Genomic DNA, 24,830 nt, shown 5'->3' with positions numbered 1-24,830 from the left:
TTAAGTGAGTTTACCCCATAAATTCAACCTCTTAAAAAGCACTGTCTCCAGATCTCAGATGCTTCATTATTCTTTTTGTCTCCTAATGGATGCATTTGGCAAAATGATTCCTAGATATTCACCTTACACTCTGCAGGATTGGGGGATGACTTGCTGGGACATTAAAAGATTAGGACCCCAGGCTAAAACCATAATCCACTGGACACTGACCTTTTATATGTGAAGGGGGATAGGGACATGGCCTAGAGCAGGGTAAATACCCATTTCATGCACAGCCAAAGACCATAATCTAGCCTGGAGGCAAAAATCCCTAGATTTCCGTGGCCAAGTAGATGGGGCATAATTTTCTAATACTCTAATGGTGGAACAGTGTTTGTCTCGTCAAGTGAAGATACCAAGTCATCCAAGTGGAAAGAGAAGTCAAGGTAGGACCAAAGACCTCACTCTACTTGGACCTTATATGTGCCCAAGATAAGGCAGAAACTGCCCCTTCCTTTTCTTCTCTTTGCTTGGTACTACTGGTGCATAAAGATTTTTTTCTTTCAGTGATTCTTCTTGGATACTCTAATATTTTAGTTGTGGCAATACATGCAACAGGCAATAATCCACTGACTGAGCACCTTCAGGAAATAAGAGGAATATGAGCAGCTGCAAAGGAGTCCACGGGACCAAGAAAGAGGCAAATCCCAGTTTCATCTGTGAGATTCCAGGGAGCAGGGATGAACCTTGATTTACGGGGAGGTGCAAACTCTGCACAGGAGAATGAAGGAGGAAGAGCCTCGGGGGAACCTTTGATGAGGGAAAACAATCTAGACATAAATAAAGACTTCAATGGATTTGTCCCTTCATTATTTTGGAGCCTGATCCAAAGCCCCGTTAAGTCAATAGAAGGGCTCCAGCTGGGGTTTAGGGGAAGAACTGAGGGTGCAATTTGCACACAACTCGTGTCACTTGGGAATATTTTCTGTGGTGTAGGGTAAGGTGCTTGTTAAAGCACTGGGGAGATACTGAGAAGCATTCAGCTATTACAGGATATACTTTCATTGAGTTACTTGTTGCTGTCCTATAAAGTAAAATATAGGAAACCCTTTAGTGTTTCATCAAATTCTTGCTCATTTCAAAGAGGAGCAATATTTCTGTGTCTGGCTCACATATTAAAAACTTTCCGTGCATATTAAGTTTCATTTTTTTTGTCATAGGCTTGGCTTCAGATCTTTCTATGACTTTTACTAGAGGCTATTTTTGAAGGATTCAAGTCTGTTTTGCCAGTATAACCTTCAATTTCTAATGAGTGTTATTTCAAAAGAGACTTTTTCACTGGTAGGTAACAGAAAATAAAGTTACCTTGAAATTTAATAAGCATTATTTACTCTGTATCTGCTAATAAATCCCATCATACATCCTGCTTTCTAAAATGCTAGAGGTTATGATCTCTTCCTATTTGGCATACAGAAGTTAAAGAAGCATTAAATTATTTCACTTGGATGAATCAGACTTTTCTTTTTTTACATTTTGATTTTTTTATTTGTATGGCCAGGTAGCATTGTTGCTACCACCAATTTTAAAAAAGCTTTTTTTAATAGGTACTGTATTAGTTCTTCCTTTTCAGTCAAAAATTCTCCTTCCAGTATTATGGTGATAATACATATCCTATTTTCATCATAACATACAAATGTTTTATGCACTCTTCCCTTCCCATTTCTTCAAGGCCAGTGCAAACCCAATTATAATTTTTGCAAAGGCTTTCCTTGAACATTAATAGATTTTAGATAAGGGATAAAACATGCCATAAATTCACATACATAAGCATTGCATGTGCATGTGTGCCTATATAAATCATTTGCAAACCATGTTAGATTTCTTGGTGAATGGTTTTTTTTAACAATAAATATATATGGGCTGCAATAGCCCATTCACACCAAGAAGCTTTTTTAAACCAATTGTAGATATAAATCTGTATCTGTAGTTCCAGTGACCCAAATGCATTGCCATCATCCATAGTGGGGGGCGGGGGGGGGGTTGTTACAACACACCTCCTGTGTTGTATTTTTAACTTTCAAATATAGTATATTAATTTCCCTACAATACCTGGGATACAACTAGAATTACATGAGCACATTAAGTTCTGTGGCATGAAATATTTCTCTCCTTGATCTACAGGGATGCTTTTAGTGCTGCTTTAAGGCTAAAAAATATATAGCAGCTTCAGGAACTTTATTTCATTTTTACATTCTGCAAATTGATAATCTTTGGAGAGTTTCTAAAAATGTGTTTGAAGAAATAATGAACCGACAGTTATAAACATTAATAACCAGTATTTCCCAAATTATTTTCTGTTCATTAATACAGCTTGAACAATTTTAATTTTCTTAAAAATAGAAAAAATCTGTTTCAGCCCAAAGTTTCTTCCTCCCCCTTACATCACTATCTAGATATTAAATATAAAATGCACATTAAAATGTAAACATCACCGCACTGAACCGTTCTCTTTTGATCATTTTGAATTTGACTATTAATACTTTAATTTTCCTTACTCTGTGTGTGTAAGCGTATGAGTGCATGCATGTGCCTCTGATCTGGCTTATACACTGTACTAAATTGTTCAGTAAATACTCTGCAGCAGGATAAGGTCTAACTGGAAGAAAATTGTTGTGAGTTACAGGAAATTAAAAAATTCCTGCAATACCAACCCACTACTCAAAGTCAATCTGTGGTATCCCACAATCCACTCGGCTCTGAAGTCAAGCCAGAATGATTTTTGAAGAGTAATTTCAAGCCTTATAAAGGGTCACATCATGTATTAAAGCCATATTTGCTTCTGTGTTTTGTAAATTTTGAACTCATTACTAAACCTTTGTCTCTTATGCTGTACGTCTGGCTCTGAACTCTCCTTCATCAATCTGATCCTTAAAACTCCAACAGAAAAAAAAAAAATAAAACATGCAACACATTGCATGCGAAAAAGTGGTAAAACATAAATAGTTACAATCTCGAGGTGCCCGCATTTAAGGAAGGCTTTAAGAAGCTTATCTCTTTTTTTGGTACTTTAGAGAGCAAAATCTCAAGCAAGAGGTTGCCCAAAACTGCTGTTTTCTGACCACCTCGGGGAAGTGCTGAGTGCCCTCAACTCCTGTTGACTTCACAAGAGATTAAGAGAGCTCAGCACCTCCCAGTATCAATCCCACAGAGACATATCTATATCTATACATTTATGTACATATATATTTATATATAAAATGAACTGCTAACAAATAGGGGATCGCCTACTCTTTTTCTTGGCCAAAGTCTTTGTGAAAAGATCAGACCCAAAGTTAGAGGTAAAACATATGCAATTTATGATAAGCAAAACGTGTCTATAAACAAAATACAATTGGAAATCTGGGAATCATTTATATAGAAAGTGCTGGCAAAGTGCAGGCATATGTGTACAAAACAGTGCAGCACCTCTACAGATTTCAACAGTTCCATTTCTAAAGTTTCTACACTAAAACTTTATCACAACCCGGGGCTGAGAAACAACACACTGTTCAAGACAAGGGGGTTACCCCCACAACAAATTCGGTACTGGGGTGGGACTGCATGTCTCCAAACCCAAAAAAGCTGGGTGCACAACCTCGGCTTTGATTCTTCTAAACTCTCTTCTCCTGAAGCATACCACCACTGATCTGCTCTCACTCAAGGCTTCCCACAGCATTCATTGTGTGCCTATATCACATTTACACTGACTGCTCTAAATTCCTCCCATTTGCCCTGAATACTTTCTTTTTTATCCCGGTAATAGTCCTGGGCTGAATCAGCTAAAAGAATCTGCAACAATCTAAACCGGGATTCAAGGAAAATATCCAGTAAAGTGGTTGCAAAATTAGAATGAGAAGCAGCTTGGGCAGCAGCAGCACGCATGATGAAGCACAGGGGACAAACTCCCCACCATGTGGCTTTCAGTGTCCCTGTCCCAAGGATGGCCCAGCCAGGTGTGACATGAGCAGGAAGCAAGAAGGATGAGCTTTGGCTTTGCCTTCTGCCCCATGGAGCACATTGTTAAGGTCAGAGCTGGCCAGGTACTCAGCAGAGGAGTACCCACTGCTGCTCTGAAGCCAGGCAGACTTTCCTGACCCAGACCCTGCACAGACCCAGCTGGGGCTGGGTGAGGCTCCCAGCTCTGCTCACACCCCAGCAGGTCTGTGTGCACCCATTCCCCACTGAGACCACTGAGACCTGGCCCAGTGACCACAGAGAATCTAGAAGAGGTTTGAATTTCAGTGTTCAGTATGAAGGCAAACACCTCATCTCTACAGCCACTGCACAGCAGGAGCAGTCTTAGCATCCACCTTGGTTCCAGAGCAATGTTGTTTAGATTGCACAGGCTGCAGCACTACCAAATTCTCTACACAGCCAGTGGAAAGCAGCCTTGATGCCCTTTTTTTAGCAGCTTGAATAGGAATCTTAAATTAATTTACCTTAATTTACCAGCTGTAAAACAATTGTATTCATTAGGGAAAGTAGTATTCTGTAGGTGTGGGGAGAAGTATTTTGAGAAAGATTATGGGGGTTATCTCATGCTATTATGATGAGGCAAATTTTCATGGCAGGAACCAAGAGTACTGAGATTAAAGCAGAACTGGACAAAATTATGGAGGATTATGGAGACTGCAGAGAAATTCTACTGCAACTAGTGAGATACAAACTTTGCTCTGAGACAAACAAGACACAAATTCCTGTGTCTGATAATAAAAGGCAGGTGGGGCCATCTGAGGTGGGAGAATGCAATATTAACAAAGAATCAAATACAAGGGACTAGAAATGAAATAATATCTGTTAAAAAATACATAGATGAAATATATTTCAAAGAACACTGAAATTGTGATATAACAGTAAAATATGTGGAGGAAAAGCTATAGAAGAGGACAAGAAAAGCAAAAGCTTACTTTATGTTTGTTTCAAGGAAATTATATTGTGTAGAAGATGGCATGTTGATGTTTTAGCACATAAAGGTTTAAACATATTGATTGCTAATCTACATTTCTTAGTATAGATATAGGCTCAGAGGATGTTGCATAGTATCTGTCTCTACCTACACTTATTAGAGCAGCTCTGCTTCTAGTGCTACAGAATCCTCTAAGCCCAATGAGATGTCGACAAAATGACATAAATCAGCTAATACAACTCCACCTCTGACACAATTACAAGCGTTGTTGTTTTTAAATTATGTTGATAAATTTCTTTAGAACTCTAAAACTCACATCTGGGGGGTTGGTTTGAGGTAAGGTGAATTAGAACCAAAATATGAAGAAAGAGGTATTCCTGAAAGTTCAGTGTGTCTGATTTAGAAATGTTTTCAGCCAAAAGACCTCTCTTTGGTGGCCAATAGAGAGAGGTTCTGCAGATCCCCCCTGCAGGAGCATATTCACATGTCAGAACAGGCATCAACCCAGTCTGATCATTATAGTCCCTTGAGCACTCCCTGTTAATTTGTGGCAGACCAGGTGACTGCACTCACACACAGGTTCCAGGTCCTTTAGAAATACTTCAAAATCTCAGTTTTAACAAATGAAGCATCCTGGTGTAGCTGATTCTTTCAAAAATCAAATGGCTGGGAACACTGTAAAGATGTCTTGAAGAAATAGTCAGCTTGGATTGAAAATCCAACCTTCACCCTGCTCTACACAGGAAAATAAGGTTCTCCTAATGCCCTTCAAATTACACATCTATTTCTGTACATACCTCCTTCTCCCTCACCTTTTCTGAAAAGCAGGGAAACGAAAGATGAAAGAATATAATTATTTTACTCTGTACATTGAGCACCTATTCAGGAGACAGTAATTGCTAACTCACACAAGTAGTTTGAGCAAATTTTGTAGTGGCACTAAATGCTTACTTGTTGTGGAGACGGGTGATGAAGGAAACCCAAATTAAATTGACAGAAAGAAACTTAGCTCATTTAAATATTTGCACAACTGCTTCAGATGTGATTTCCTTCTATTCATATAGAGTGCAAAAAGAAAAGCAAAAATTAACATGGAAAAAAACGGCAATTTGTAATGAGACAGTGGCAGCTCTACCATAACTGTGGTTAGGATTATTTCCATCATAAATCAGATTTTACCCTCCCACTGGTACAAATTACAATAGAATATCTTCAGCTTCAGATATGGCATATATGGCCTCTAGCCAGGAAATTGTTTGGGTAAATTTTAGGTCATATGTCAGACACCAAATATTTTTTTGAAAGTGAGTCACAGTTTGTCTATTTCTATTCTCTCTATTTAGTCACACCATAAATAGCTGCTGTACCATGGGACTGATCCAGAAAACATTAAAATATATTCCTGCACCTAAGATCTAGCCTGAGATGTGAAAAGCCTTTCATCACATTTGAAAATTCCTTTTGAGACAAATTCAGAAATATGAGATTAGTTCGTGTATAAATCTTTGAGATTTACAGCCAATGGGAAATTTGCCATGCTGGGAAGGTGTATGAAAATCAATTTTATCACAAATGCCAGTCTATAGATCAGTGATATCAGCACCACACATATCTGTCGTGGGGCTGAATGAGTGGGGACTGTCTTTGGAGCACCATTTAAAGGAGTGTGAGTATAAGCAAAAAGCCAGTTTGCTTTTCTTCTGGGCCATGTGTATAGAAATGTTTGCCCTTCTCAGATATCAAGTGGCAGCATATTGAACTGGATTAATTGACAGCCTTCCTGCGCAGGGAAAGAGGGACCTCCAGCAAATTCCAGCAGATGCTTTGGATAGAGGCAACTGAGAGGCCAGAACTGGATACAGCTCCAGAAATCATGGCCAGGACCGACAGTCCTGGAGGACATTTAAGGTTTCCAGGTTTTCATTCTACATTAAGTGTGTTTCCTCTTTCTTATGAAACTAAACTCTAGAGAGGAGTAGATTTACATAAATCCTATCTTTGCCACATTTTAAGAAACTATGTGTTATAGCTTTTTTTCTTTAAAGGAATTCCTCTTTTTAGAAGTCCTGTGGGTCAATGTGTAATTCAACGTACTTTAAGCATGACCAGGGAGAGTATTCATGACCAAAGTTAAAGTTTTCTTCATAATGGAACATATGATTGTCATCATGTGGAATTTGGGCATCACTACAGTGACTGACATATTTGTGGTACTGCTCCTCCAGGAATTTGATTCCCACCAACATAAGATCAGGTTCATTTGATGTTTATATTGAATCTTGCCATTGGTTTTGCCATAACCAAGTTGCTTTTGATAATCCATTAAACAGTTTCTGGAAAGTATTCAATGCTAAAATGTCTTTTTATTAAGTTAATGAAAATCACTAGCCTGATATAAAGAGGTGCAATTATGAAGTCCACCTTGGAACAGCTTAACCTCTCTCATTTCATCCTGGTAAAATCACAGTACAGCCATAATTTAAATAGGAGCCATCCTTTTAAAGGGTTGTGACTGAATGTTTTAGGTTAGCTGTAAGTTTTGGTAATACCTTAAGGATGTCCAAAATGTAAACTGATACTTAATGCAAAAGTACCAAGCTTCCAAATAATCATGAAAAGTTCATTCAAAAAAAGAGCCAGGAAATTCGTATATAATGAAATTATGACATTTCTGTATGAAATGTGAAGACACATAACAAGACACGTAACTGGTCTATCTGGTTTTGAAAAGCTATTAGAAAAATTCTCTACTTTTATTTTACTGGAGATAATATACTTCTAGTCTAGCCTGGAAGTCTGTACTATGAAGCAAGTTTGACAACCCACAGAGATGTTTTCTGTTTCATTTGTCTTTTTCAAATAGACATTTGTAGTAACTTAACACTCAGCTTCACTGAAATCATGAACTATAGGTTTTGATGCCAAATCCTGCAAATTAGTTCAGCTGAAGGTGAGTTTAATCACAATTCCCATTTACTTCAGAAAGGCAGAAATTCAGTCCCAGGTTAAAATACCACTAGAATGAAAGATACTGGGAACGTGTGCTGAAATCCAAATTCCAAAACTCCTTATTCTTTCAAATTTTGGGTGCATGGAATTTACATAATCCAATATTTTAAGCCAAATAGACTCACATATTCAAGCAGCACATCACACTAGCCTGTATATAAATTAAATGGAGTGGTCATCTCCTCCTGCTTCCTGATGGATTTTTCTGGTTCTTTCACCAGTTCTGCCACATCAACCATGATACCAAGAACTTGAATGGAGGCCAATGAGTCTGCTTGTCCCTGCATACCAATAAAGCCAGAATAAACTGGGTTTTCTGAAGCTTTGCTTCATTGTTCAAGGTAAGGAGGCAGGGATAGAGACATCCAGAAGATTTTGTCTTTTCTGCTAAAATGTTATTGTGGAAAAATTTATTTGAAGAAGGGAAACCTATTGAAACATCTTCCAAAATGACAGTTTAGAAGTTTTTGTGTCTGAAACCACTTTCAATTACACAATTTCCTTCACTTTGATTGAAAAATAAGTGTTGAAATCCAGTATGAAAAACCTCATGTGCATTCAGAATAATTGTGTCTCATCTGGCCAAGAGAAATACTTTTATCCATCAGGAGTTTGTTTTCTCAATTTCTCAGAATTTCGGAAAAGGAATAGAGTATCCTTGTATTTACACAGTTTTTAAACAATGATTTGGCTTGTTTGTTTTGGAGTTACCAGCAAGCCAAGAAAACAGTCTCATTCTTGATGATCTCCCTACTGTTAGGAAGCAGCATGAAAGGGAAGCTGCTGTTGTGCAATGTGATGGGAAAGCAGGGAGCAAGACTAAGAAATAGAAAGGCAAAGGTTTGAAATCTCGAGAGAGGAAGGAGTGAAGACACAGGCAAAGAACAAAGAGAGAGAGAGATGACTTCTTTCTTGGGGACTTCTGCCTCTTGCTGACCTGGCAGGGTGCATCCAAGGAATCCCCTGTGGAGGATAATGAAAGGAGCCCAGAGCCAAAGAGTAAGAAGTAGTGCAAAACCCCCAGCCACAATTATAACTGACAGCACATCATTTTTAAACAGAGATCTGGAGAATAGAGAGATGTTCAGTTTCTTAGCAAAGCAAAATTCCACGGAAAGCAGATATTGCTGGGGTCAGAAGGGGTAGAGAAATTAAAGGGATGTCATTCAACCATATCTAGATTTCCATCAAAAAAAGCCTTGATGCAAAACCTTCAGTCAGTCTTGTTTGGGGTGCTTTCTTAAACTTGAGGCCATGAAGTTTTTTTAAATATTTGCATTTACTTCTCACTTTTTAATGTGAAGTTTAGTTAAACCTTTGTTTCTCTAAATTATGTGTGTGCTCTTAGAGTAAGTAGGAAGAGGTGGCTTCAAGTTAGAGCTGGGGTATAATATGAAAGAAGGTAGAGTCTGTGAATGGGTTACATCAGTTATAAGGGGCAACAACAAGTATGCTGACAGATTATATACATGCCTATATTTGGATAAGATCACAGAATAAAATTACTATTGAATAAATCATCAATAAATATATAAATGCTTGTTTCCTCCTTATGTGGTTTTTCAGCCTAACAACATTGTTTTTATTTGCACAGAAATATCTTCCACCTGTACACTTAAAGAGAATTAAGTAGCCAGACAAATCTTCCTGTGTGCCTGGATTTTAGATGCAAGTTCACAGAGCAATGAGTTAGCACAGGCTAATTTGAAGGGGGCAGAAATCTCTAATTCACAGCTGGTGTGTTCACTTTCCAAATGACACTTCCTAGTTCCTCTCCCAACAGAACCAAGTGGTCTCCTTATGTGTGCATTCTTCAGGACCTTGTCAGCTGGATCACTGCCACTTTTTCTGAAAGCTGGGAAGCAGACAAGATGATGGCATTTTTAATTGCAACCTCCAGGAGGAAGTCTCCTTCTCTAATAGGGTTACAACCCTAAACCCAGTGAATGTTGTTATGTGCAGTTTTGGTCACCACAGTGTAAAATATTAAGTTATTAGAGAGTGTCCAAAGAATGATAATGAAGATGGTGAGGGGCCTTGAGGGGAAGTTGTATGGGGACTGGCTGACTGCACTTGGTCTGTTCAGCCTGGAGAAGAGTTCCTTGCAACTCAGCATATTCTGTGATCCTGTGATCCATCCATCTAGATCTCTGAACTGGTTTTGGGGTTCCTTGCTGTCTGAGTGCTGGCAGAGGATGCCATGGGTGCTCATCAAGAGCTGTTGAGCATAAGCAAGCCTCTCTGCAAAGCCACATCCTTCCATACTAAGAGAATTAGGAGTGGGCTTTGACTTCCAGCACCAATTCAGAATCCAGTTCTTTCAGGAGGGTACAGAGAGCATTAAAGGTGTTGCTAACCTCCAGACTTTGAGCAGTAGGAGATCCCTCTTGAAAGCCAATCTCTCTTCTCAGCACAAACAGGAGACGTGAGCTGCACAAATAGGAGCATGGATTTATAGCCTCGCAGCTGTGGGGATCTGAGCTGCTATTTGTGTCTGTATTGCAAGTGGGGTAAACTGCTGCAAGATACAGAAAGGTTTTTATTTGGAACTGACTGATTCAGCCATCTCAGGTAGACACAGGTTGGAAGCTGTTCTGAGCTCTCCACCTCTTCAGATTTATAATATAGCACAGAAAGGCCAAATTTTAAATTCTGTGCTTGCCTTCTCTTCCACACTACCTCGTATCTCCAGGCCAATTCTTCCCCATAAGGATCTCCCTTCGGTGATGTAGACTCAAATGCTAAAATCCTTTGTGAAATCACCCAAATGCACTTGCCTTGCAGCGTGAGCAGAGCCCTCTTTGAGCACACAAAACCATTTCTCAGCCTGGGGTCTGTGCTCTGTAGAAGGCATATTTTTCACAGACTTTTATCATGGTACTACAACAGGTGCATTTCATAACTTTCTGTCAAGGAATTTCATCCACTACAAAGCATAACATCCTGGCACTAGGCAAAACTCTTTCTGGGGAATATTTTATAGTGTGCACATGAAAAGGCATCAAGAGAGTAAACACCAATTAGGGAAAAGGCTAAGAACACTGTTAACCCCTAAGGTTCCAAGTAATCATTGCTGAAGTCTGTTTATTCAGCCGTGGAATTTGTGTACAACCACAGGGGATATAAAATGGAATTGAAATATGAGAAAGGGCTTGACTATGACTGCAACATAGCAAGGCAGAGCTACTTTGATACATTCCAGCAAAGATGCTGGTGCCCTGTGATTCACACTGTGTAGCAGCATTTTGGTGCATGACACCACTGAATGTCTTTCCAGGATCTTCTTTGCCTTTTAAAATTAACTCACACAACTCAGTGTGACGAACCAGTTCAAAGAACAATGGCACATCTTCAGAAGAAAGGGCTTTCTGAAGAGAAATGTGGAGCTTTTAAGCTGCCCCTGCAAAGATGGGCAACCGAGAACCCACAGGGAATCCTCTAATCTTCCACCAGCAGTCAGAACATCCTGGGAGAGTGCACAGATTGAGGCACTGAACAGTAAGGACAAAATGTGAATGTGTACAGAGTCCATTCTCTGTGGCAGTGCCAGCCATGGGGAGGGCATCTCACATGGAAGAAGAGAAAACATCTTTTAAGCAGAGACAAGTGAGCAAAGGCCATCACTGTCTTGCTTATGACATCCTAGATCCTGTCTGCCTTCAACTGATAAGATTTCAGTGCTGGGACCAAGACAAATCTACCCCTGCCCCATTAATGGGAAAAGAAGCAGGAAACAGGACATGGGAGGTATATACACACAGCCCAGCAGAATCTTACAGATAGCTAAAAAGGGCCTTTAGAGGAGGATAATGAGGGACACAGCAAGCTTCTAACACCCATCTTACAACAGGACAGAGTTTTTGTTGTTCTACCTCCACAAATGGTGTAGGCACTGAGAGCAGGGCTCCTATCTCCTCCTTTCCTACATGACAGCTCAGCCCTGTCCGATGGCATTTTCTGCAGCAAGCATTTTATCCTTTCCTCGGCCATTCCCTGGGAAGGGGGCAGGTCACAGCCGTGCTCAGGCCATGGCAGGAGGTGGGTGCTGCTGGGGCTGGTGGAGCCCAGAGCAGCACACAGAACCCCCTGGGTGCTCTGTGCCCCATCTCACCCATCGGGGTGACAGGAGGGGACAGACACTGCCAGTCAGGAGGCAGCACCGTGCCAACATCACTGCACAGAGCTCAGATCAGGTGTCTGCCAGCCCTGAGCTCTGGCAGAAGACACGATGGTCTGTAAACAACCCAGGGCTGTAAACATGGGCGCGCTTGACTCTTGTTGATTTGGGTTTTGTTGATTTTGTTTTTACACCATTGCACTACTCATTCGAAGCTTCTGAATTTTTTAATGGCTACTGTTGATTCAAAAGTTTGTGTAACTTCTCTATCTGACAATGTGTTGATGTCTACACTGTGCCTGTATCTATTTTTTCCTATTTTATTCTATTAGAATGAAGACTGTAATGAAAAGTTGAAGACAAAAACTCCACGGAAGCACACTTCCTAACCATGGGAACACATCTCTCAACCCCAAAGAAGTGTATGGTATGTGGAAATTTTAGAGTAATACTTCCCAGGAAATTTTGGGGTTTGGACTTACGCAATATTATAAAACATTAATTACTACAGGTTTGATTTGAATAAAATTATTATCCAAAATAACTAACATTCATTTCTGTCTATACAGTATCTCCTTGTAGAATGCTTTATGACATATTTCTTGAAAATGTACTGGATACCAAGATATGATCCGTTAATTACTTAAATATTCTTCTGTTTTCAAGAAAATGTTTTATTTCTAGTTTCTTTTTCTCTGCAGAATCAATTACATGAATGCAAGCTTAACTCAATCTTACTGCAAACAAAATATGTCATATATAAATATATATGCTGAACAACTACCACATCTACTCATTGGCTTCTGTGGGGATCTTTCACTTGATCCAGAGACAGACAGACATCTGGATGAATCATTCCAGCAAAGTGGTCTGCAAAGTGTTAACCAGTGACATCACTGCCAACTGCTGAGGACTGCTCTTAGCAGAATCAGCTGCTCCAAAATTGGTGTGCTTAAAAGCCAGTTTACAGGCTGCCCTGTAGCTTTTGGGGAAGGTGGAAGGGGGAAAGAAATAAGAGGGTTTATAGTGCTTCAGTTGCCTTTGATCCTGTGGTTTAGGGTGTGTTTGCTAAAGAAATCAATTTCTTTTGATTTAAAACAAAAAGTAGGGTTAAACTCATGCCTGATGTAACTCTCATGGAGTTACACCAGTGATTAATATTTTAGGGGAGTGGCATAAGCTCTTTTAAGTGCTGTGCTTTCTTTCAAGCACCTTTGAATATATATGTGAAATTCTAGAGTAGCATAAACTAAACAATATAAGGAGTTGTAAATACACTCTGTGAAAACAGCATAAGATTCTAGTAACACAAAAAAAGGTGTTCTAGTCAGGAATGGATCTCATTGGCTTCAGGATACCAACATGTCGCCAACACTGAGAAAGTCCTTTTCATAAAGATAACAGGAAAAAAATTAGAAAAGGCACAGTAAAGGCACAGATGATGGGATGCCATGTTTATGACTCTGGAAAACATCCAGAACTTAAGTTGAAGAATATATTGAGCTTTTTTTCTGCGTAGATGGATCCCTGTGAAGTGTAACTTATACCTCTTCTGGTTTGTGTGCAATGGGTTTCCAAGGGGACTCTGGAAAGAACATGAGATTATTTCCTGGATTCAAAGCAGATTTCCAGTGTGAGAGGTGGCTAAATGAAACATGGGAGAAGCACTCCTAAACTGGATGCTGTCCTGATATTAAGGAAATACCTTTTAAACAGTTCACCTTTCTCCAGTACTAACACTTTACTCCTCCAATACTCATCTTTTCTTTCACTTTTATTCACACATCTATTCACTTTTACTTAGTGAATCATGCCTTAGAGGCTATTGCTGCTTTCACAAAGGATTTTATTCCATTTCCATAACATTTAACAGGATAAGCTGCTATAGGCTGTGTGATGCAGTGCACCTGAAGGATGTTGAAAAACCAAATCACACCTTTTCTTATCTCTTCACTGTATCAAATTAGACAGTTGAAAATACTCCTCTTTCCTTGAGTATTAAAGATAGGATGTTGGGTGTTCTGATGGTATAAGTTTTTAGAAATGCAATTTTGTAAAATACATATAATTAGAACCAGCAGCATTCTTTTGGAAGAGAAATAGGTCTGGGTAGAGTTCTTTAGAAAAATCAATCTGCATTCACCAGCAATTCCAAAGAATTTTTCCACTCTGTCAACTATTTCAAGCAATAAATCATCGTTACTTTATATTACTTTACATAGAGATAACTTAAACTCTGGCTGATCGACAACTTTCTTATTCAGCCTTTGACATCAATTATCTATTATCTATTCTTCTGTCAATATCTGCTGTCTAAATCTCATGCAAAAGAATTACACCTTTAGAGAGGAAAAAGTGCCTTTACTACACTATCCAACATTTGAATGACTACATTTATTCAGTGTTCAATAGGACTGGGCAAATAATTTAATCAGCACAAAGCCACCCCAAATTTGTTGGAGTTAATGAGTTTTTTCAAGTCAAAACTTGAATGTCTTTACTATTCCCTTGAGAAGCCTGGGCAGGAAGGTCTGTGATGTGAATCTCCCCACCTCCCTCCAGGCTGCTTTGCAGGGGGAGGAAATCACTGATGATGATCCTGTGCCTTGCAAATGCCCAGCTGCAGTTGCAGCCCCTTGGAAACATGGCCAGCTGAATAGACAGGCTACTGCAATTTAGGCCAGTAGTTTGTGTGGTGAAATATTTGCAAAGAGCCCCATACTGTGGCTTTGAGTCTGCTCAGAAAGGAGAAGCACCAAAGTGTTCAGTCCCTCGTGGACACCGGATGGGTTGGGCAAAGATGAGGATGAAGCCCTACCATGGCTGTTCATGGCTCTCCCCAAGCACAGCCAAGGATGTTCAGGGCCACCTCTGAGCCTTCCCAGGCTTAGGCCAACTCTCACAAATGCTCTCCTGTTCTGGTTCCCTGGACTGCACCAGAGTTTTGTTCTGCTCTTTGTCTGGGTTTGCACAGACCCTTGGAAATGACCTTAGAACAGACAAACTGAGTTGCCATACACTGGGATGTGGTTCAGAAAAATACCTGAGGAAAAGCACTTTACTGGTGGAAAAGCACACGCATTGATAAGGCAATTGTGGGATGGGCTGAAGGGACACCATGAAAGCAGTTCAGGTCTATTGAGCATATAATATGAATTTAAGATGACCAACTAATTGCATATCTTCCTAAACTTCCAAACAGATTTCCAGCCCCTGTTCATTAATAATGCTGCACAGCAAAAGAGAACGCACATCTAAAGTGGAGCTGAGGCTTATACTCAAGTTTTCTAACAGCTTTTTTTTTTCTGACTTTTCTTTAAAAAGTTATTTTTTTTAATTGAAAATTTGAAGTTATATCAATGTCTTTATTCCCTATGTCTTAAAAACCCACAAAACTAGATGAGATGTTTCAGGTCCTTAGCTTAGGTTTACTTTTCTCAGGAAAACAAAAATCTGCCAGCAAATTCTCAGTTAAAGCAGCCACCACTCCTCATGGCTTTCTTTTTAAGTTGACGCTAGCCCAGGTCAGAGTGCCCCAGCTTTGACATTGTGTGTTTTAAAGCACACTTCAATCATCATTTTCTCTAGTGTCAATGTTTCCACTTTATTTTCCAGCATTGTTATTTGAATACAGTGACATTCTTCCATAAATCTAGGACAGGACTCGACAATTTATATTTTGCACTAATGTCATCTAAAACAGTGAAGGAAAAAGTAAAAAAAAAAAAAAAAAAAGAGAAACCCGGGCACACAGCATAAAAATTGTTGAAGTAGGATACATTAGGTTCTTTTGGCTGTCATTTAAAGGGCCACTGTGTATTGCAACAAGTCTATCCTTTAAATCTATTCTGGCTCTCACCAACAGCATTCACATGCCTCTGTTGGAGTGCAGGAGCTCCATTCTGCATGACACTGATATAATATTTGCATTTCTCAAGATTCTAAAAAATATATATCATGAATATAATAAAGATCATTGGGAATTCATGCCCCATGGAATGGAGACACATCTACTGTCAATGCTCATTTCACAAGGACCACAGCAAGTTTCCACTGCCAACCAGCCTCACATTCAGAGCATGTTGTGGTCAGCTTCTTGAATTGGTCTGTTCTCTGTGTATTTTACATATTTCTATGAAGAAAAAGTACTAAGTTTTTTAGGGAAGAACTCTGTCTGCATCATTTATGAGCTGCTGCCCTGGTCTTTACCCGGTCCTTCAGATGCTAATGAGTGAAGATACTAAGAGATAGTGGCTGAAGTTCAAATATTATCAGAATTCTGGCAATATTTGAACTTCAGCCACTATCTCTTAAATATCTTCAGAATATTATCAGAATTCTGGCAAGAAATTCGCTTCACAATACTTGCCAGAATTTTGCAATTGACTTCCCTCCAGCCTTTGCAATGCCTTGACCTTGAGACAGGAAACCCCAATAATTGCTGTGCAAATATCCAGGTTCATGTTCTGGCTCTTGAATCTCTACATGGCAGGTTAGACCTAAATTTTTTGTTGCTAGCAAACTTTCTTTAGTCTTCTGGAGACAATTGTTCCACATCATTGAGGCACTTTGAATATAGATTTTTACTAAATTTAATACAGAAAATTTACTAATGTGGCTGTATCATGATCTCTGTGGTATTTTGTTTGATAGAACTTTAGGTTTAGTGAGCACAATCTGAACATTTCCAAGCCATGATATGTTAGTTTGTTGCCTTCAGTCATCACAGCTCAAAATGGTCAGAATGCTGATTTCTACTCCTTGTCATTACTCAGATAAAAGCTGAGATCTTGAGTGAAAATTAGCAGGAGGGTGAATTTCAATGAAAATGCTGCAAATACAGAATATAGACACAAACTCACTCTCCATTTTATCTCAGTGGTTTGATTGTTCAAAATTCATGGTAACCATGAACCTCTGGCTGAGGCTGACAGCAGCAGTCAGATCCTGAAATGAGTAGCTGGGACTCAAAATTCCTTCAGAAAATTCGAAACCGTTTCAATTCTAATAATTGTTATCAGCTCAGAAATGGCATTCTGTAATATTTTTCCAGAATTTCTAGCTTCCATTCATACAAGGAGTGTTTGTGTTTCACAAAGACATAGATACTCTCAAAAAGGGAAAGAGCTCCCTTTTGAGGCTTGATGGATGATGACTTTGTTTCTTTCACATTTTTTCTACTAAATATTCACCTGATCATAACATCCAAGTTGAGAAAAGGCAAAAATAATCTCAATCCCTGGATATCAGATTATTGGTTTGTTTACATGTGAGTTTTCTTCTCGTGGATGACAGGAATGAAAAGTCTCATTGTTCAAAGGCAGATAAATAAAACCCCATCTGCTGTAGACATTGAGAGAGTATATGTATCTATACTCTGTACAGAACTCTGCCATTAGCTAATAATAGCATTAACAGTTCAGAAGCAAAAAGAAAAAAGAAGTCTCTAATACTCAGTCTTAGCAGCTGATAATGTAAAATAGGGTGGCATTTGGAAGCATAGGATGATGCCAGTCCCTGGGGAGAGAAAGGTGTTAACTTCTAATAGCTTTTCAGTAATAGCCAAGCATCTGCAGTCCACCATAAAAAAGGGTTTTTAAAAATTAATAGAGCTGAATATGCTTCACACTGAGGAGAATGCCAGATTAATAAGCGCATTAAGGACCGCTTTGGATTGGAAATAATTATGGAAGATGACAAGGAGCAGAGGTGGCATTGGTGGTGCTTTCAGGAATGCATTTTAAAAAGCAGTTTAAAGAGCCTTCAGATGTTGGTATTATCCTGCGTGACCAAATTAAGAGCAAATGAGAAAAGTTTATCTGGCATTTTGGAGTATTGAAAGGGCTTAGTGTTATAAATTATACAGTATGAGGATAGGCAGTGGTGAGTAAATTCGTGTTAAACATTATTGGCAGTTTAAATAGCAACTGCTTTATACAGCACTAAATATTTTAATTTGGAAGTAAAAGTGTACTCACTCCCCTTCCAAAAAAGCATGTTTGACTTATTTACTTGCCAGCCCAATCATTAGACAGTTTTTCACTGATGAATTGGTGAACATTGTTCCCAATAGGCTGTTAGAAATGTAGAATAATTGAGGTGGGTTACAGGTTTAGAATTGATTTAGAGCTCTACTGATGAAAATGTTGAAAGCCACAATGACATCTTCATCTTCAGCTGCAGGGCAGGCTGTGTGCATTTGGGGCTGTTTCCACATGGGCCTGGGGTTTATCAATATTTAATCTTCTTGTTTCAGCTCCTTTTAACTACTTAATCTTTCAGCCCTTACAGCAGAGATATCTTCACACCATTGTTCTTGATGTTATTGATACAAACCAATCAGTCTCAGTCTCCTGATGATGATAAAACAAACCCAGGCTTCCAGGTTTTAATTTTGTGGCACAACAAGGCCTTTCTGAACACATCAGAGCTGTTGCAGTCGTGTCTGGTGCCTGGTAAACACAAGGATAGAGCAATTCCAGCAACAACAAAAGTGCTATTCCCTCTCCGTGTCATGATCAGTTTCCCTAAGTACAAATAGAATAATGAAAAGCTTTTACATTAATACAAAAGTCTGTGAAAACTCCCAAACTGGTTTTAAGACTTTTTCCTCTCAGTCTGAAAGTGTGCTGCTTTTTTCTTTTACCTAAGTATTTGCAGTAAGTTACAAAGAAAGAATGCCATTAATATCCAATTCTCTAATAATTACTTTAGGAAAAAGCAAAACTAATGCTGAAATATCTTTTAGGTGAGTGATACTTGTAAAGAGGCAAACCCCACAATTATAACAGCATCTTCCATTAAACAGTTCTAAGTACTGTATATGCAACATGCTGGAGACTCATTATTTCAAATCCAACTTCTCAAAGATTTATTTTTCTTTTGAAACAATTTCTGACAGCTTTTGATCTTCTAAACTGAAAAAAATCAAAGAAATCTGTTTCTCTGGCATATTAATAGCAAAGGAATTTCTGGATGCTGCAAAGTAGGAACTGAATATAATAGCATCTCAGTTTTATTCATCTTCAAAGAAAACCAAATATATTTTTGAGACTAAAAAAATAGGATACCCTACAGATTTTGAAGGGATGGGATAAACCTCTTTTCACAAGAAAAGATGACAAGAAATTCATCTTGAAGGACGTTCACTATGCCTGTGTCCATTTAATACATTTACAAGCCAGCTGCCATGAGTTAATCTGGCTTTTACATCTGAAGCAAAATTATTTTATAATTTGGGGCTCATATGCCTAAAGGATTTTTTCTGTTCCCAAATTCTTTGGATATTGTAGATCAACCTGCCAACAGACATGGCACTAGCAAACACTGTTGTCTAAAATTTATGCAAAGGGTTCATTAAAAATCCTTTTGTAAAAGTTATATATAGGAATATTACAATCTTTCATTCATGGCTTCCTCACTGCAACTCTTTGCAGGTGTAAAAATTAAATAATAGCAGATGATCAATTATCAGATGTGTGTGTTGTGTATGTTCATCTATACAATTAGAACAGAACTAATATACAGACAGACCCCGAAGAAATAAATATTTACAAAAACACATTTTACAAAGGTTCATAAATTTGGGTAATCCTGCAGAGTTTTTCTTGTAGAGCTGACTGGTGGAAATATTATCTTTGCTTAATGCCATGGTGCTCTCTGAGCAGGCCCAGGACGTTCAGCACACACAGCCACGAGCTTAGCTATGGCTGCCATGGGAATTGCAATCCTGGGGGAATTCTGTTACTTATTTGTCAGAAGGAGGTCAAAGGGATATCACAAAGAAGAGCTGCTGGCCACTAAAAATCAGCTGGGTATGCAAATTTCTAGAGATAAAGTATAACAAAAAAAAAAAAAAAAAAAAGTAATTTAGACTGTAAGCAATGAAGGGACAATGCAAAGGAGATACCAACAGTGATAGGGCTGAAAAACTCTTGCTGTGGAAATGCTTAATTACACATCATAGGTGCAATTTTAGCACCTGCACGTCATTAGCACCCAAAAATAACAAAATAAGGAGCTATGCACACTAATGTATGTGAAATGAGTTGTGCAACCTGCAGCCATTCTGAGAGCACAGAGGATTTTTTGTGTATTTACCAAATGCATCTGTTCTGTTGTTTAGTAGAGGTAATTAATGGATGGCATAAATACCACTTTTCCAAACTCCTTGGTTTTGCATGTATAAATAAAAGCTTTGATTTTATCTTAAATAGCAGAAAGCAACAAATCTTGATAAAAAATTCTTAGGTGGCATAAACTGATGTCATTTTTTTATCTGTGGCAAATTCAGGTGAAATTCAAAGGATGCCAGAGACGACATTGTCTCAGCATGATTAAGCATCAAGTCACAGTTGAGGCATTCAGAGTAAAATGATGAAATTTAAAGGCCATGTTTTAAGAAAAAGGAAAGAAAACCTGATATTTTAAAAATCACATTTAGGGGAAAAGAAACCCCAACAAATAAATGTTTGACTCTGCTGGATATGAATAACAATTTTACACATAACACTACTAATTAGGCTTTCTCATGTTTGTTTTTCCCCAGAAAGTATTTTTCTAAATATCTGTTAAAAATATAATGAAATAACTTATGGCAGACACCTGCACCACACTATGGCAATTAAAGCAGCCACACTGTAATTTTAATACTTCTTTGTTGGGTTTCTCTACAGAATGAAATACAACTTATAAACCACAACATGGGATCATACAAGAACATTGTTACCTTCAATCCAAAGGCACTGGAATTTATACTGGAAATTAAAGAAGTCTAGAAATTCATGTGAGAATACGTATCAGCAACAGTTTTTGTAGAAAACCTCTGAATTTCCATTAATCACTCAGATTGATTAAAACAAGGAGGAGCCAGAGTGTCAAGTCTTGACCTAGATGCAGATATTTTCAAATATTCTAAGGTTATGGTTTCACAGTCTTTGTCATGCAGCTGCAGAAGATTTAAATTTTCCTGAGTTTAGAGTTAGGATTTCTGTTTGGAGCTCCTTCTGATTTCACCACAAATTATCTCTCTATGTAGGATGAGTAACAGGCATAGCTAAATAAATTCGTTTCTTGAAAGTTCACACAGTCCCTAAGATATAAAATGCTTTCCAAAAATTTGACTTAAAAAGAAGAAATAGGAACAGAAAAGTCTATTCTACTAAGAGACTCCAACAAGATTTTTGGTAGATTGCTGAGAAACAAACTATTCACTCATTTTCTAATTCATATGGAAGAGCTATTCTCTGCACTGACACAATTTATTGACTGGAATTCTATGATTAGAAAAATGTGAAGAACCCCTACAAATGAACAAGGCTTTAAAAATCCAGTAATTGTTTATGAAGTCTAGGGAGTGTCATTATGATTTCTACCTTTCATAAAAAGCCAGGAAAGTTGAAGATTTATGGACTATTATAACTCACCTCAGACCAGGAAAACATGGGAAATAACCTGCTATGAAATTGAATAAATCAGCAACTGTGTTCATGAAATCTGATTATGAACCAGCAAAATTTTGCAATACAAAAACACAGTCAACAAAATTTCATACAATTATTTGTAAATGCTCATACAGAGAACCTGGTTTTCTTGATTACCTTGAATTTAATATGTTTGTAAATTCTTTTGAGCAGGACTGACAGCTCCTTTGACTTTGAACAAGGCCTAACGTGATTTTTTGTTTGGTGTTCAGTCATGACCACGGTGTTAACATAGATTAAAAAATTCAAAACTTATATAATACATATATTAAATGTATATATTATATATTTACATAATTATATAATAATCATAAATTTATTTTCTATCATCAAAGTATTGGCAAAAATGTCATGAGGTTCAAGATACACATCCCAATGAAAATTAGGCATCTCCATATTCATGTGTTTGAATATAAGGTCTATTCTTGGCTTAAGGAGAAATAAGGTGGCAGTAATATTTTTAATCAATTTTTTATAGCTCACCAGAAATTTGACTCTTGTGGTCCACAACTATGATTCAGAATTAGAAAAGTTAAAATGAGTGTCTCAACCTTTGAAATTACACCAGACTTAGGCATTTGGATTTATTGTTATTATTATTGTTGTTGTTGTTGTTGTTATTGTTGTTGTTGGTGGTGGTGGTGGTTATATTGTTGTTGTTTTATTTCAAATATTAACCTATTCCTATCTCAGCCCATGAATTCTCTCATTTTAGTGGTCAATGGAAATGAAATCTCTGGAGTTCCTTGCCTGCAGCAAGCCCAGAAGCAAAAGAAATGCATTTGTATCATTCAGAAATAATAAATTACCACATACAATAAATGTAGATAGGTAGATGATGTCTGTATAACTTGGTGTCCCAGAAGAAAGATAAAAACAAACCTGTAACAGACCTGAAAAAGAGACTGTGCTGATACAACACAAGTTCAGGTGAAAATTAATTCAGGTTAGGTTGTCTCGCGTGTTACAAACTCTTCCTATAATCTGATGATCATCTTTACTAGCTTGAATCATTTCAAAGAGTAAAGAGCATTAAGTCTTTGAGCTGACAATGAAAAAGGAAAGTATCTATTTGGCCAGTTAAGTGAATTCTGTAATCTTTAAAGTGTCTTTTTATTTGAGTTACACATTGCTGAAGCCAGAAAGTTCTGCTTTGTCACAGAAGACTTGTTTGTACCTGCAAGGAAAAACAGACTGTCAGCAAAACTCAGCAGGAAGTCAGACAAGAAATGTGATATAATATCCCTGCAGACACCATCACACATGCTGGATTCAGAAAATAGGTCAAAATGTTCAAAACAAGCCTCTACTTTGCAGTGAGAAAGTCTACTGTCCCTGTTGCTGTCACCAACATGCCTGTAGGAGTGATGAGCATTTGAGAGTGGGGTGCTGGAAGATGTTCTGTTCCATCAGTGCTGGAAGATGTTCTGCTCCATCAGTGCTGGAAGATGTTCTGCTCCATCACTGCTGGAAGATGTTCTGTTCCATCAGTGCTGGAAGATGTTCTGCTCCATCACTGCTGGAAGATGTTCTGTTCCATCAGTGCTGGAAGATGTTCTGTTCCATCAGGTCTGGAAGATGTTCCATTCCATCACTGCTCACCACTCTGGAAGTGGTCAGCCTGAAGCACAGGAAGTTCCAAGGAATTGTGTGAAGTGTGGAAAGCACATGAAGGTTTACATGGATGGTGCACATTGAATGACAGGAGGTTTGCTCCCTTGATGAGACACTTCTTCAAAGCAGCTCCTAATGACCTCTGCAAACATCACAATAGTCACTTGGAAGCTCTGGCAGCCAGCATGAAAAGCATCCTGGACGATTTTATCAGAGCTATACCAGTAGAGTCATGTCTATTTTCAGATCTATGTAATGAAATGATTGGCAAACTTGTGAGCAATGGTTGTCAAAGAGCAAAGTACTTACTTAGTGCTTTGAACTCCAAAAATTCTTTCATGATGATCCATTTCAACATCGTCTTGAAATCTAAGCATGGCTTTGCTGAATTGTTTTCTCTTTGGTTGTTTTCATTCCTAAATGATTTCAAGTTACTTTTGCAAGCAAAGAGACTAATGGCTTTGAATATTCATGCTAGAACTGAGATATCAAAAAAATTCAGTTTTGAATTTAAATAAGGATTGTCCTTCATCATTTTTTGGCTCATAGTGATAGAGCAAGTGAAGCAGAGGAGCACTTCTGAGTGTTCCAATGTAATTTTCTCTAATACTTCCTTAAAGTGAGCACAGGGGGTGATTAGATAAGAAATGCAAGTGCTGCTCTGGTTGTAACCTGGCTGCTGCAGAGAAACAACAAATTGCTTGAATTATCCAGCAAAGGTGACCTGGTGCTTGAATTCAAGCAAGACCCTCTTACCTGAATACAACAAAAAATTAAGAAAGAGAACCCTGGCTTCAGAGTACATTATATTCTCAAAATTCAGCCATGCACAGCTGTTGACTTTTGTGAAGCTGGTGTTCAGTACAGTGCTAGTGAATATACAGTGTAATTATGAAATAGATGCAACAAGAGAACTCTATTTTACTCTGTCCTATCAAAGCTTTGCTTTCCCTCTGCCAAAAAGCAATCTCAGTCATCTCAAATTATAAGTACATAGAGGTGCACCATTTTCTCCATTATTTTAACAACCAGTTTAACCATTTTTTAATTAAAATGGTTCATTGCAGGTACATTACAGATCAATTTATGTAAATAATGGTTCTCCAGATTCTTTATGTGTAAGGAATGACAAAATACTAAAGGTTCATAAAGATTTTGTCAAATGAAGAACTTACCCTGGAACTGGTCCACTTGTTTTGAAGGCTTTATTAAAAGAAGGAATTATGGTTAGCATCAAAGCTCCCAAAGAACCACAAGATGTGGGGGGTTTTTTACCTTTTAGTGATTTCATCTGCCTAGCATAACAATCTGAGGGAAGCATTTTCTTAGTCTTATATCTGCATTTTGTTATATTTTATTCATGTTTGAAAAGCAAGCCAACACCTTCATATGTAAAGCACCCAGGAAGGAGATGCTGCAAGAGGCAAGTGAAACTGGGAGTTGAAACAAAAGCCCTGAATTTCAAGAATTTTCCAATCTGGATCAGAATATCCTCCCTTCCATTCACTACCCCAATATTTGTTATTTGTAGACCTCTAACCAAAGAAAATAGTAAGAAATTCCTACCATGGCTTTAATTAAAAAGTTTACTCTCTAGTCATTTAAGCTGTTGTTTAATTTATATTACCTGCAGTTTCGAGGCAAAGAAACAATTTTTTTCTTTGTGTTTGGAAGCTCAAGAAAT

The sequence above is a fragment of the Taeniopygia guttata genome, chromosome 6 (genome assembly GCF_048771995.1).
Source record: "Taeniopygia guttata chromosome 6, bTaeGut7.mat, whole genome shotgun sequence".
Lineage (NCBI taxonomy): Eukaryota > Metazoa > Chordata > Aves > Passeriformes > Estrildidae > Taeniopygia > Taeniopygia guttata.
Note: the sequence above shows the minus strand (reverse complement) of the source record.